The sequence below is a fragment of the Syngnathus acus genome, chromosome 10, assembly GCF_901709675.1.
Source record: "Syngnathus acus chromosome 10, fSynAcu1.2, whole genome shotgun sequence".
In the NCBI taxonomy this organism is placed as follows: domain Eukaryota; kingdom Metazoa; phylum Chordata; class Actinopteri; order Syngnathiformes; family Syngnathidae; genus Syngnathus; species Syngnathus acus.
Genome location: NC_051095.1, coordinates 8,026,356 through 8,041,221, shown reverse-complemented (window position 1 = coordinate 8,041,221; position 14,866 = coordinate 8,026,356). Strand labels below are relative to the sequence as shown.

Below are 14,866 nucleotides of genomic sequence, written 5' to 3'. Positions count from 1 at the left end.
CTTCCAGTGCGGGGGATCTTTGAATGTATAAACCAGATGTCGGAAACATTAATTATCGCTATATCTGAAAGATCTTTTTTTTTTTTTTTATGTATATAACAGCGTCTATTTGCCGTATAGGCCTAAAGCGCTGTAATAGCGTGAGGCTCAGTAGTTCACTATATTGTGCATTCCGCACACGTGCTTTCACTCTCATATGTGTTAAATGTACATTTCCACATTTGTGTGCAACGTGAGTATCCACTTGAGCAATATCCCATAAAAAGCTGTCTTAATTAGCATTCACTGTTACTGTACTCTACTGTACATAAGCCTGTTGTATAATTAACTATGTATTCTAGATTTTATTAAAGTGTCTATATATTCAGTTGGATCAGATATGCAGTTGTGGTCAACTTCTTTCATTTATTTCGGTATTTATCTCCCGTGGGATGCTCACAATTGAGTGTGGGGAAAAAAAATTATGATGAATTTCTTGCGTCGGTCTCTGTTGTTGGTTTGCCGCGACGTGGGTGTCAAGATTTGCCTTTAATTAGAGGCCATGTTGTAGTGACATCACCACCACCATCAGCCACGAGACAATTAATTATTGATTTTTTTAATAAATGGACACATGCACACTCATCCATTCATGTTCAATGTACACACTTTTTAAAATTACTTTGTCTTGTGTAGCTGACAGATTTTGGTTGCAGTTGATCACTTGGTAACCGCCCACACACAAACAACCTTTGAGCTCTTCATTGTCTCGATTGCTCTTTTTAAATCTAAAATAACAAATGTTTCAACTTCTGCTTCTTTTTTTGTCACTTCCACAGTGTGGAAATCTGACAGGATGATACAGAATATTCTCAACTCAATTTTATTTATATTTATACAGCACAAGCACTAATAAATACATGGAGTAAAAATTTGTCATACAATAACCAAGATGGTTGAAATGATTAATCCATTATTACTAAAAATACCTATGAAACTTGAAACAAATGCTGAGTCAAAAGCCATTGAATAAAAATGTTAGAACGAGTCAAAAAAAAAGTATGATTATTACAATAACATAAATACCACATCTTTGACCCATTATTTCAAAATGGAGCATCGTGGGTTAAATTCTATAACTTAAAAGAAAGAGCAAGTTCATTGAGCTGATGTGACATTTCCAGGTGTGTCAGTGTGTCTGCGGCTGTGTTTGTGTCGGTCGCACAGGCCACACATTTGATGAAAGAGGTCAATTGCCAGCAGCCAAACTTTGTACCTGCCCGTATGTCAGCATTTTTTTTCTTATGCCATGAAACACGCCGATGACGTCCGTGTCATTATATGGCCCCGCATCAAAAAGATGGCAGGTCAAAAGTGATCAAATTTTATCATATCTTTGAAGCATTTGCAGACAGTGGCCTGAAATTATTCAAGCATTCTGTTGAGTGACAAGTGGAAAAGTATGTTGGGTTAGTTTTCTAGTTTTCATTCAAGAATCTCCATTAAATCTTCTGACTACACCACAGTAAACTTATACGGTTCAACCAATATGTTTCTTTCTAAAAGGTGTGATGGGATTGTTTCTGCAGTCTGATTGGCTGAGAGCTGAGCAGCGTGATGCTTTTGGGAACAACATCCACAGGGACCTTTTTGGGAGCTCTTTTATGTAGCTTAGAATGAATATTGAAAGTTAATTAGTCTTGTCTCAAAATTGACACACATGAAAAATGTGCTTGGTCGCTTTATTGGGTCCTCCTTTCATAACGAGATACAGTAGAAGTTATTTTTGTTCGCCCCAAAATTATGCCTTCGCAAAAAAGTATGAATGCTCTGTTTTGATGCAGTGATATTACCAGAAATATATTGTGAGCACATTTACCTTGGAAACAAAGAAAAAAAAATTCAACAGACAAGCTGCCCAGTTGGCTCCATTCAACCTTTGCAATCTGCACACACATGAAGGAAAAACACAGATTTGGCAAGCACATCCGTATTCTCAAAAAAATATATATATACAAGTTAAAACTCGGGCAATTATGTTATTATGGCTAGCAATATGTTTATTACTGTGCTTGTTTGCTGAGAGGGCTTCTCCATATGTTGACTGTTTGTCAGAATATTCGAGAATAAATCCTACCTCGCTCCGTGTTTAGGATATTCCGTCGTCATGCTCGCGCTTATAAAGCTCCATGACCGTATGAAACATTTCGTTTACACAAGCCGGCCGCGTGGGTTTCCCAAAGTCAGCAAAGCGGACCACGCCCTTCTTCCCAGCAGGCGTGATCTACGCTCTGCGGGTTTGCCACTTTGGTTTGAGCCCGCCATCTTTCTACGGGCGTGCTCTGCCTAGCAACAGGCAGCCATTTTGGGCTTTACGTCAAGCTAATGTAAATAAACCCATTTTTGATTCAGGCTTCGCTTCTTCCTACCCGCGGCGTGTTTGAGCCCCAGCTGAGCGTCGGGGGAGGAGGGCTGGTGGACCCATTCGTCACAGCAGGATTTTCTGCATCATCATAACGGCGCATGACGTTTTGCGTAACGTACGCTGGGCGCAGTGGGCGGCGTCTCCGGGGTTTTGCAGGGCTCGCTTGGTGCCGGCTTGCGAAGGTACTATCCTTAGCGTTGACTTTAAGTGGTGGTAATGGCCAAGCTGACTGTCTTTTTGATTGCATGTATGCAGACCCCCCCAACATCCTCAGGTCAAGCCATTGGTGCGCTTCCAACCTGCTTCGTCTTTTACTCCCCCCCTGTGCTCGCCCCTTCTTTTTCCCTTCTTTTGTCTTGGATCTAATCCGTTTCCATTCATCGCATGAAGCTTCCTGTACATTTTTTTTTAATGCATTTTAGTCACAGGTTTTGAGAGCCATGCACAATGTATCATCAAGATTCTGCTGTAAAATAATTATAAAGCTGTTAATAATCTCTTAAAGACTGGAATAAAAGGACGACGAGCGCAGAGCTCTCACCGGCTGTTCTTTTTCGAAGGTAATCTGCTTCATGTCTGTCACACAGTGAACGGTAGAATTGCATTATCTAACGGAGTAGCGGGGACGGTTGGAGCCAGCAAGGCCTTCACTAGCCACACATATATTAAAGTTTGCAACCTCAATGTTGTTGCCAAACAAGCTAACTGTAATCGCCCGCCATACCATCATCAGAGTTTTCTGTAGCGAACGATTATAAACGATTTGGCTAGTTGTTGATCTCATGTCAAGTTTGCTCCATGCTGCTGTGTCACTCACCAGCAAATGTTCTCATTCAAATTGTTGAGACCACTAAGAGAAGAAAGATAGCTCACACAGTTTGTTGTGACATATTTAGGTTCCCTTTGACTGTGAGGAAAGAAAGCCAACCAGCGGGGATGAAGTTTACACGGCCATCAATTTTCGCCGTGAAAATGACAAAAATCCCAGCACGCCTCTGTATGGAGGTGTACTCGAAGCCCCTTCAACGAGCGTCTTCTCCCAAAAAACCCAGCAGCCAATGAGCGTTGGACTCCCAGGCAAAGGCCCCGCCCCTCATATCTAATGCATGTTTGTCTTTTTGAAGCATTGCAGTTTACCCCTGTGGCCGGTTCATGAAAAGACTCCCTTTTTCTTTCCCTTTCTTCCCCTCCTTCGTCATCATTCCTTCTTTGCCCGACTTCACCCACTTCTTGGCAGTAGGTGATGAGGCACACTTTCCGGGAAATCTGCTCTCTTATGAGCTCCGGCTCAGCGACTCCACGATGAAGTCGCGTCTTGAATAAACAAGTCACCTGGAACGACCTTACTAGTATTTGTTGGCGGATAATCTTGTTGGAAAACATAGTGAGTGAATGACCACAACCCAAGGCCCCTCCCCCCTTTCTTGAAGCTCAATGTCCTCTCGAGTAAAAACTCACTTTTCTATCCTCAAGGTTTCCGCTCAACACTTCTGAGACAATTTAATGCCGCTGCTTAATTATTCACATTTTACTGAATCCTTTTTTTAAAGCATTTGTTCGAGGATGTCAGGCGCTTTGATCGTCACACCTAAGGAGCACGTCGACGTCTCCGATTTGACAAAAAAAAGTACATTGCAAAGAGGTCCTGTTGTCTTTGCGTTCTCAAAACTATCACGTTTCATTAAGCGACGGTTTAGTTGCAAGATACTTTTTTTTTTGCACACTTTATCAAATCTCTCTTGTTTGAGGTTCGACTTGGGAAAAAAAAGGAGGAAGAAAAAGGAAGGTACTGATCATGATCCAGGAGCTTTCAAAGCGGTGTGTAATCGCGAGTGTTTAATTTTATCTGTTGCAGTATGCATGGCAAGGCGGCTGTGTAATCAAGCCTGTGAAGTCCACATCTGAAGGAAGGATTCTGTTTCTGATCGCGGCCCCTCTTGAAGTCGCTCCATTCGCCGAGCGTGTTCGCATCAAACTCGCCGCAACACCGGATTTGGGTCTACCTGACATGATTCTCTATGTGTTATTTCCCAGAGACCCCCAAGGGTCCAACTCAACATTGATAGATGTAGAGTGGCAAGGGTGAGAGTGGGGGCGGGGTATCCCCCCCGACCCTTACTCTTCCCATGGTACAAAACCTTAGGAATTCCCCTTGGGCCTTTTCAATTACAGTTTGACCAAGCTTTACACTGTGATGATGTGTTGCTTTAGGGAAGTGACATTAATGAAGAGGACAAATGTGGTGTTGTCCCTAAAGAGCATGGCACTGCCACAAAGGGACTTTAATGGGGGAGAAATTCACGCTAACCTATTGTCATTGATGGTATAAGCCGGGCAGACTGCTGTGTCTTTAGGATTCGTCTCAAGTTAAAGAACTATTGATGCAAATAGTTTTAGCGCAAGCCGACAGCTAAAGGGAACGCAAGGGGGGAGTGTGAGAGAGTAATTAGCTGCTTTGAGGAACCCAGGTGATGGATTTTTTGCTGCACGTAGGTGCGAACGAGTAATTCCATCGCTTACACTTCAATGCTGAGCTGTATTTTCAGTCCATTTTATGACTTATGACTTGCTTAACCCAAGTAATGACTCAACTAGCTTGAAATTTGGAGGGGATTTGAATAGTAGCTGGGGACTTGCTTAAAACTTAAAAGTCGAGACTTACTTATGACTTGCACATACGCAATGTGCCTTAGACCTGCTTCATGCATAATCTGCTTTTTGTCCTTTCCTGATCAAGGATGACAAATAACATAGCGTTTTGTAAGATTACTTTATACAACTATCCTGTGGTCTGAGGTGTGTTAAAAGGGGTTGATCTTAAATATAAAATCGAATCCTGCTTTTACACTTCATGGGACCGAACCAGCTAGACACGGGCTTGTTGGCTAGTGACTTAAAAACACTTAAGCTACTTGCTACCTCCAAAGGTTCTGATTCGCGAATCATACTACAATCGGTGGTCACTCATTGCTTGAGCAGATGCCCTATTCTTGAATAACGGTAACATTTTGGAACTGAGATGATAACGTCTCTATCTTATGTCTTTGTGGGTTTAATGGTGAAAGGTTAGATTTTGTAGTTGTTGTGTCGCTCGTATTTTTGAGTTGATTATACACATTATTCACAGTATCTTCACAGATTTATATGATGCACTGAACCTAATCTACTGCACTGCAAGTGCCATGAATAATGCCAAGTACAATTTACAAGACTGCAGATGCAGCAAATTACATGTTTTATGAGGTGTGTACATTAAGACATGAGCTTAGTTAGACCGAGGGCCATGATAATAATTATATATATATATAAATATATATGAAAAATTGGAAAAATTACTCAATAAAAGTGTGAATTATCTTTCTAATGGCTCAATTTTGGTTACGCTCCGGTATGAGATTCCATTAGATTATGCAGGTGTATCTAATGTTGTGTAATTATATTGCATTTGATCATATCTTCTGAACAACTGCTGCTTTTTTTTCCCCCCCCCCGTCGCTAATAACCGCAGTCATTTGTGGGCAGCCTGAGCCGTGAGGAGGTTAATACGTTTCTGTTGTGCTCCCCCGAGAGAGAGACAGAGACAGATGTTGAGGGTGGAGTAGCTGTTTGCTTGTCGGAGTTAAAAATGAAACCCAGTGTGTAAGGATTGAAGTCCCCGTGTATCGGGCCCTCGCGGACCGCCGAGGTTACGAGAGACGACTCGCTTTGATCATTTTTCAACGTTCCCAAATAAATTTTCCCTTTGAACATTTCAAGTCACTCGTGCTTTTATTTATACGATGAAGCCTATTTAGACAATCAAGGAGTCGGGCAAAATAATGAGGCCTGCCATCCTCTCACCAGCGTCAGCGTGGACACGGGCTCCCTTTCAATCAGTTAAAAGCGGCGGCGTTAATTAAAGCTCTGCCCAAATAATTTTCATATAACTTGCTCAGTTCCTTCAGATCTGTTGTCAGCAATCGGCCCAGTTTCTTGTAGTCCGTCTTTTTTCCCCACATCCACTCACGGAGAAATCCCACTGACCCATATAGTTGATCTCATTTTTGAAGCGCATAATAATATAGATTCCAAGTTAAGAGAGCCGAGCCTCTATTAATAGTCCCATTTGAGGTGCACATTTGCCTCCTCCTCCTCCTCCCCTTTGCTGCTGCTGAATTCCCAGAGTAGGATAGCATCTCATTTGAGTAAGGCTGGGATTTATTACCTCATGCAGGCCTGAACCATTTCATCAGCCGGCGTGCAGCTGCTGACTGTTTACAGGCGCCTCTTTAGCGCGAGCATCACACGTGACAACCTGCGATGGCACCTCAACTCGCGTTTCCCCCGTTAACAATAACATCCTATTGATCTTTAGCACCGTTTTAACAGCTCCAATTGCACCCGCGCTCGCACACGTGTGCCCGAGTGGCTCCAGATTGAAAAACAGGAGCAGCTGGAAGGCGTTTTATTTAAGGCAGCGGTTTGCTAACTTTTTACACCGAGTACCACCTGAAAAAATACTTGGCCGTCCAAGTATCACCATCATGGGCAACAATGGAAATACAGTAGCGTAGTAGGCGCAAGTGTGTTCACCCAAAACAAGGTTTGCTAAAATGTATACAGCGATGCCTTAAGAAATGAACGAGTTGACTTAAATGTTTTTCCAATATATGAGATATATGTTGGCCAGTTTTTTTGGTTTGATGTGTGAGCAAACGTTAGAGATACAAGCACTGGACGGTGGCAGTAAACTCATCTCACATCACAAAAAAAAAAAAAACCCACAGAAAAGAGATAAAAATAAAAAAGACAATGGTGTTGCGATATTTTAAGACTTTAAGGAACGGATGTTTGAACACAAAAGATGAAGCAACACTTTAAGACAGATAGAACAATATTAATATTTCCGCATCTTGTTGCGCGACTGTCTTCATTCATATGGCTACCAAACTACAATGACACTAAATTTTAGGATTGCGGAATTCCAATAAGGCCAACCAATCAAATTTAGATCAGCACCAAATTCCACTTCCACTTCTTGCATTAGGCTTAATTTTGCCTTAAAACTCCTAACTGAAAAGTTAAGTCAGTTCAGAAATTGGCAGAATAGTTTGGCAAATGCAACCCATTAGCTCATTGAACGTTATAAAAATTCTGCTTTTAATTTGCCAGATGAAAGAAGTCACATTTTTGTTTAATCTCAGTCTTTAAATTTGTATTTTTTAACAGAATTTAAGATCTTTAAGAACAATTGCGTCAAATGATGACATCTAGCATCATCTGCATGAAAATTTGCGCTTGAGTGTTTGATTGTTCCCAAGGCTCGTGCGGATTTGAATGCTGACAAAATAGTGTCGCAGCTAGTGCGGTTGTGTCACACATAAAAAGAACAAAAGAAGAAAGTTTCGGTTTCACCTGTCGCTGGAAAAGAGGCAACAGGAGGCTGATTTGCATCATGCAAAGTTCACTTGGTGACATTTAGTCATGCTGGGATCTTTTTCCTGAATTTGCTTTGACTGCATTGTGTGGTACACAGTGGATTTGATTGACAAGTACAGACGAGGGCGATCAGGAATAACCGCTAGAATAATTTAGTATGGAATAATGATGTACAGTATACTGTGCGCCAAATTGCAGTACAAAAATGTATATATATATATATATAGATTTATTTTTGTCGCTCTATACAGCCGAAAGTACAAGTGAGTTTCTGTGCCTTTTCATGGGCTATAATACTAAATGCTACTAAAGTGGGACTTTGATTAAATGGCTTAATCGAAGGGAGGGGCTGCCCTTTAACGCCTATTGTCCGCTAAATTGAGGTACTTTTTTTTTCTCGAGGCCCGCAAGCACCCTAATCGACACAAAATGACTATTTTGTGTTTTGTACCTTGTCGTATATATATGCCCAGTACAGTATAAAGTTTTTGTAACTAAATATAACCAAGCTTGAGCTAGGTTGTACTTCTAAGTACTCCTAAAAATTTAAAGTAACAACTTTGTTTTTTCAGAAAAACATCAGATTTGACTTCTTACTTCATTAGGGAGAACATAAGCACTCACAATCCTCTTTATTTTTTCGTTGTTCAGAGGAGTTATGTGAAACCTTTAAATTAAGGGCATAACCCCCCCCCCAAGACCCGCCCCTTTTCACACATGAACCAATCAGATTGGTCATTCATCTCACTGATCTTCTTGTGGATGTGACATCGGTTGGCAAAGCAGCTCATTTGTGCATCATTGCCAACATTTTCTGAATGTTTTTAAAATATTTTGTCTATTTTTGTTAGCAGTGTGACAAGTTGATGGCATCATCTTTGTGATATAAAAAAAAAACATAGAATGTGCCCTTCAAACACCTCTTAACAAATAAAAAATAAATCATCACCCAAGTACATGACCAATTCTATATGCACACTGCACTCGTCACCACTCATGTTGCATTTCTGCTATTTAAATATTTTTGTGGCAGCGCTGAAAAATTTTGACGCGTCAGAAATATTTTTAATTGACCCACATCAGCCAAATGGAAAAGGGGTTCCCTGAGTAGTACACCAAATGAAAGATGTGAAATAATAAAGTTTTACCCTTTAATTTGAAGGTGATTCTGAACCAGATTTCTTTTTGGTGATATCACACAAAACAATCTACAAAAAAAAGCTTTTTTATCGCTAAATAAATCAGATTTTCAAAATTCTTAATGTGCCATTTTGTCAAGCTGCAATATATGAAAATTATTGCTGTTCATTAATATGCTCACTTTCAGAACTAAAAAAAACCCATGCATTTCCTATGAATTGCTGTGCATCTTGGTTTATTTGGTCCGGCAAAGTGAATCTATTTACCAGATCGGCTTGAGATGAAATCATTAACGCCTTTCAGTAGCATGCAGTGCAACTCAAATCCCCAAATTACAGTCGGGAAATCCATTACAAGGTGATTAAAAAAAAAAAAGTGAGAAGAAGTGGTTGCATTTAACACCCCATGCCTCAGCAGGTTAAAGTTCCCAAACCTGTATGTATTTATAATCCCAGATATTTTGGCGTTTCAGTTCGTGAAATAAACATGTAGTAAAAGCAAAGTAGGTGTCACTTTTAAGCAACCGCATTTGATTCACGCTCCCCCTTCCCTTTGCCTCCTTTTGCATGCTGTTTTCTTTTTCCTCGCATGTTGTTTTGTGAACAAGCAGCCACGCTTAGAGTTGTGCATCCAAATGGAGCCTCCTCCAAATAATGTATCTAGACAAACAAGGACGCTTTCATTCCTCGTTTTAGGGTGAAAGGCATCAAAAAAAAAAAAAAAAAGGCCCTCGCTTTGCCGCTTCTTGGCACACACGACTGTAAGACAAAACAGGGCCCAACACAACATGCTTGCGTCATGGTGTCCGTGTCAGGTCATTCTGAGCCTAAGCGGTGTGTTTTATTTCGCCTTCACATTCACTGCCAGCTAAATTGTTGAGCACAGACTGTGATTTCGCCTCTTTTTGTGTGCGCGAGGACATGTTTATGGGCTAATAGGCCTTTGTTAGCGCTCCTCTATTTATTTAATACAATTGTAGTGTGAATAATAAACAGGCTGACTAGACATACGATTCGTCTTTGGGCTCGATAAACCCCTGTGTAAGGACACAAAAGGGGGACGTTTCCACTGCGGAAAGTAAATTCTTTTGAAGTGGAACTAATCATCTGAGGGATGGTTCTCGTTGTCCTAACAACGCAGCTGAATTGGAATGAGCCTCCCTTTTTTGTGGCAGATATGTTTTCTTTTTTGCATTCAGAGCTGATGATGATCGTACTTTCACGCCCTGTCCGCACGCATTGTGCGCCCCGACTCCTTTGCGGATAAGTCTTTACTTGGAGACGCCAAACGCACGGTGGGTGACTCCCCGGCCCGTGACGTCAGCGCTGCCCCCACCCCCCTCGGAGACCGCCCCCCCCACCCCTTACCCACACTCCTTTCAGCTTTTTAATACCGCCAACATGAAAAGGGCCGAGCAAATCCTCTTCTACAACACAGTGAAAAGATCAAGACTTTTAAACTTGTCATGTAGTATAATGCACCGATCACGCTTAAGATGGCGCCTATCTTGCTTGTTGGATAAATGGAGAGTTTACGCATGAGAATACGTTCGCATTTGAAAAAAGTCATGCCGGGACTTTTAAATAACATGTAATCTTGTCTAATTGGCTTCATCCACTCTTTTGTTTTAACAAGACAAATTGTACTGTCTTTAAACATCTATACTAATCTGAGAAAGTTCAGCATGTAGTACTGTAGTGACATAAATCCCCCCCCCCCCTCTCTCTCTCTCTCTCTCTCTCTCTCTGTCTATCCTAATCTAATTTGATGTAATTCATTATGTGGAGCACTAGTGCAAAGTGAATGGGCAGACTACAGTATTTTTTATATTTTCTTTTTTAACTAAGGGCATTCCTGGCATAAATCAAGTCGGTAATTATTGTCCGAGGCCTGTGATTCACCATGACGGCTCTTTTGTTTCAACCTGAAGCGCCACAACTGTGCCGTGCAGTTTGGGGTCTGCCCCTGCAGGCGCCCTAGAGGGTTGGGGGGGGCAAGAGGGCCCGGAAAGGTAACTGGGCGGCTTGACCTCGAGGCCAAGAGAATTCCAATGTTTACTGTTCCTAAATCTTCATTTTCACACTGGGCTCGCTATAAAGCGTCTGCCTTCTTCCTGCTTGTTCCGTTCAATAGCCACTCGGCCATTTTATTGTCTCAGTGGGGCTATTGAGGGGTTCAGGCAGCAGTCATCTGCTGGGGTGAGAGGTTGCTTTGTTTCTGCCACAATCAGTGACCCCAAAATATCCAACTCTTCCACTGCAAAATGACTGATAATACGCTGTTAACAATCCGTAATGAATAATACATTATTAAACGTATGTACAGTACGTTACGTTTATTCTAAGGAAATGCAACACACTTCTCTTTGACTCTTTTTAAAGCTCGCCTACTGAAATTTATTGCATATTATACAGGGTACAGTATGTACACTTAATGATGCCGCGGCATTATTCATATGCTCCATTCTTGATGATTTATTAAATATGATATCACACTACGGGGAAAGGGAATCTAAGAACAATAGATTTCACTTTTTCTGATCATTTTAAAACAGAATTCTTCTGGGGGGATTGGCCAGTTGGTGGCGAGTTTGAGATGTTATCTGCACACCATCATAATGTAATGTTTTCTGCCTTTACCAAGATAATATTGTTGAGTGAAGATCAGAGGTCACTGGTCTTTTGGAAACCAAGAGCTACTTCTTGGGTACTGATCAATGCGAAGGCCTGCCACTTTCATACGCACTTCTAAAATTGTTCGAATTACCTTTAATTGTGTGTTAGTAATAATAATGCCTTTGACAAATATGACATTATTTGATAATATGGCTTCTAGTGTGGTTGGAGTTTACAATAAACAGCATTTCTAATATCTTGCCCTGTCAGTGGATGTTCTGAATGGCGCCTTGGGCAGAAGCCCCCTTAACCCACCCCCTGCCCCAAAACACACACTCATAGTAATGAAAAGCACAAAGGAGAGGACCTTATATTTTTTTTCAACACAAATATATCACATTATAAACCAATTAGAATACAAAAATGAAAAAGGTAACATATAAACAAAGAACAAATAATACAAAAAGTAGAACACGCATGCACGCACACACCTACACAACTTGCCACCTTATGTGGTCGCACATCTGCCACTGCTTTTTTCTTTTCTTTTATTTTGACCCATCCTTGTGTGCCACATGCAAGGAATGCATTCTTTGCTGATCTTACACACCTACACACACACTTATTGTACACAGACACACACACACACGCATGCAAGCACGCACGCATGCAAGCACGCACGCAAGCTGACTATTAAGGAAACCAAGGGTTTAAATGAGGACGCAGCAGAGTGGCTGGTGGCAAACTTAAATGTAGGCCATTTTGGGTTGTTTGAACTTTGAAGGAAAAGAAGAAAAGCTTGAGAGGGTAGAAATGTGGAATGAATCCTCACCATCATTCTTTTCTTTGCATTCTAAGTCAATTTGTAGCCAAAAGCTGACATGTAGTCAAAAGTCCTGTCAGAGTTGCTTCTTAGAAAACCATTTTCCTTAGAGGGAGCAGCAGACCAGTTGTGTTGTTCTCCGCAGAAAACTCTCCTGGCCCGCCAGCACTTTTTTGTGTTTTTCACATGCCGTGCGAGATGGGCTCGCCATTGTCATCACGGCAGACTGGGAGCTGTGGGGAGAGGATGCCCGTGCTGTGCCAGTTGGCTCCAGTAGTGAAAACACAAGGCAGGCACAGCACCATTCTAATCTTCGCCGTTGCAGACACAAAGGTCACTTTGTGGCGATTGCACTTGCAGCGTTCCAACAGCTCGGCGGCATATTTGCTGCGGAATGTATAGAAACGTACACACATTGTACACACGCTGCTGGCTGCCAGCATGTCAACATTCTGTCACTGTGCCATGTGCTTCATTCTAAAAATGACTGCTATTTAAATCAGGCACGCTCTGGGAGGAGTGAGTGTGTGTGTGGGTGTGGGGGGGGGCAATAACATTTAAATATCCCAAAATGTCAGCCATAAATTAATGATTTCATTTGAAATATATTAGGACATCAGCATTGTTCAATTTTTAAATTGCCCATTTGTCAGCCAGCATTTATTTATTAAAATGATGCATTTTTGAAGGCTGTTAATTTGGGTTCATATTTTGGCTGAATGTAATACACAACACAGTGGCAGGCAGCTCATTCAAAAGTAACACTCTAATTAAGTTGAAAAATAATTCTTATTTTTGTTTCAAAGACTGTATTAAGTTTTTTACTGACTACTACTTCAATTAGAGTGCAAATGTTAATGGCGACCAACCCCAAAAATGTTTTTACAGTAGTATCAATGAGCCACCTCTAGTCTACCCACAGCATTCTGATAAATATTGCGGTTGTGGAATATGAGTTAAGCAAAAAAACTTTTTATCCATCTCAGGAGGCGGCCATTTTGTCACTCATTGACAAAAATTATATCACAGTTGCCAGGTCTCACGTCCAAATCAATCAAAGCTCAGCTTTAGAAAACCGGCGAACTGTGATTGTTTGTGACCCAAAATGACAACTGTGAGGTCATTTTTGTGAACAAGTGGCAAAATGGCCGCCCTCTGAGATGGATGAAAACAGGTGGAATTCCCTGCTTCACTAATATTCCACAAACGCAATATTATTCAGAATGTGTTTAAACTAATGGGGGCACATGCAACATATTATTGTAAAGAAAATTTGGGGGTTGAATAATACATCTGATACTGTTTATCTGACAAAAGATTATTCTATTGCTTGTGTTTGTTAGTAATATGAAAAGAGGACATAGACAAAAAAAAAAACCACACATTAAACAGCAATCGCGATATTGAAGGTAAAAAAACAAATTGCAATTACATTAGTCATCCAAATCTTTCCTCCCTAGGCAATATATGTTATACAGCTCTACAGGCTGCAAATGTGCTTGTGATGACTTACGCAGCGACAAACAAGCTGACAGGAATAGCAAGACTATTGTTGGAAAGTAAGCTAGCGTCAAAAATGCCCGTATCTTTTCTCCGTCCTAAAAGATGCCATGAGCGTTGGTTAGTCACAAGCTTGTAATGCCGGTTTATTTAATGACTTGCGTGGACCAAAGCGGGCCAAAACACATCTCGCTTTCCCCGCCGTAGGTTGCAGCAAATAGAAGGCGGCGTGTTTCACATTGTGGAGCTTTATCCGTTTTCACGCAGCTCTCCGCCCTCCTGGTGCTGCTTGGCTTGCGAGACAATCGTCCTGCAAATATCAAGGGGCCAAGTCATTATCTTATGCTCAGCAGGTGTAGACATTATTGGAGTGTTGAACTAATGATATGTAATGAGCTCTCTGTGACACATGTCTAGCCACCGTTACTATCACGAGGCCCATTAATAGATAACAGCATCCTAATTAGCTTCACCGGGAAGCCAGAACCGGAGCTTATAAATGCATCAAGCTATATTTAAGTTTCCAGCTTTTTCTTCTTCCGCTCCTCGTTGTTGTCGCACGAGGATGGAAAACGTGCTAATCACGTTTCACGATGCTTGTATTTAGTTTGCACGAGGTGGCTCGTTCAGGAAATGTTCTGGATAGGCGCCATTGACGATTCCATGTCTGAAAGACGGGCCGATCCGCCTTCGTCACTTTCTTCTCATTTTCTGGCTAAATTGAGAGCCGAGGACTGTCTGGAAAATTTATATTGGAAATGGTTTTGAAGTTGGTACCCCATTGCAAACACTTTCAGTCTGGCGCCGGTTGCCTAGCAACAGCAAACAAAGGCAAGACCCATCTCAAGTTTCCTGTGGAGCGGCCGGTCCGGCACGCCTTTGATCTTGACTGGGAAAATAGCTGAGTGGGCACTACTCGCATTTGTCTTTCATTTAGCCCGGCCCCCCACCAACTTCTACCCAATA

The 14,866-nt window shown here is 41.5% G+C and overlaps 2 long non-coding RNA genes across 3 annotated transcripts in view; both read left to right on the top strand.

Annotated features, from left to right (window-relative positions):
• The window catches only part of LOC119128056, a 128,622-nt gene that overhangs the window by 48,974 nt on the left and 64,782 nt on the right, over nt 1-14,866 (top strand). The gene's annotated exons all lie outside the window — the stretch shown is intronic.
• Nucleotides 1-14,866, top strand: part of LOC119128059 — a 33,683-nt gene that overhangs the window by 9,698 nt on the left and 9,119 nt on the right. The gene's annotated exons all lie outside the window — the stretch shown is intronic.